The sequence below is a fragment of the Arachis ipaensis genome, chromosome B09 (genome assembly GCF_000816755.2).
Source record: "Arachis ipaensis cultivar K30076 chromosome B09, Araip1.1, whole genome shotgun sequence".
Classification (NCBI taxonomy): Eukaryota; Viridiplantae; Streptophyta; class Magnoliopsida; order Fabales; family Fabaceae; genus Arachis; species Arachis ipaensis.
The window spans coordinates 4296866-4297951 of NC_029793.2; positions in this window are offsets into that span (position 1 = coordinate 4296866).

Sequence of the window (1086 nt, forward strand, 5' to 3'; positions counted from 1 at the left end):
AATTATAACTAATATATACTTATATTCTATATAGTGCTTATTTAGTGGTCAAGCTTTTAAGTTTTCAGAATCTTCCAATTTGCTCAATCTAGAGCTTCATGTTCCAAGTTTCAATACTAATTTCTTGCTAAACTTCCTTCATAATTGTCATGTGCTTGAATCTCTGGTGATTCATGATGTTAAGGTATGAAACTATGAATACATTTCAATTTAAAATTAGTATCTCTATTTGTTTTTTGTTGTTTGTCTGAGTCTATTGAGAAGTGTTATTTTTTGTTATCAGGGAGTATATTTACGCCCGGTGGAGGATTATGGGTCAACACCGCCAACCATGGTTCTTAATTGTGTGACATCACATCTCAAGAATTTTGAGTTTAGAGGATATCGAAACTCTTCACATGAGCGTGAATTTATTGCATATCTTTTACAAAGAGGTTTTGTTTTGAAGACAGTGACAATTCATCAATTCATCTTAATTATTATTTCGACCAAAAAACAAAGTACAATATTATCAGAGAATTAGCTGCTATACCAAGAAACTCTACAACATGGCAACTAAATTTTACTAATCAAAGTGTGTTTAATTTTTCCAGAGATAGCAAGATTCAAATTTGTGATCTTTAAATGAGTATGAAAAGACTATATCATTAAAATTATAGTTCGTTAGCACCAAAGTGTGTTTAATTGGTGACTAATATTTTATTTATGTATATATAATATCATTCAATTTAAATATAATTAGTCTTTTTTGTTTAAGAGATATAGGATATACAAGTCTTTGAACAAAATTTGTAATAAATTTATAGTTTTTTTTAAATAAAATATTAAACCAGTCTTGTAAATTTGTGAAGGATTAAATAAGTGAAAAAAATCAATTAAGCTGTCAGAAAATTAAAACGTTAGTATTATCTATAAAAAATTGTAGCGAATGATATCGTTCATCTCTTATTATTATAATTATATTTTTTGCGGACTAATTTAACACATTTTTTTTAAGTCTATTGCAAAATTTTAAAGGATTTTATTTTAAATAAGTAAATTAAATTCTATGTTTACAATTATATATTTTTTAAAATTAATTATATT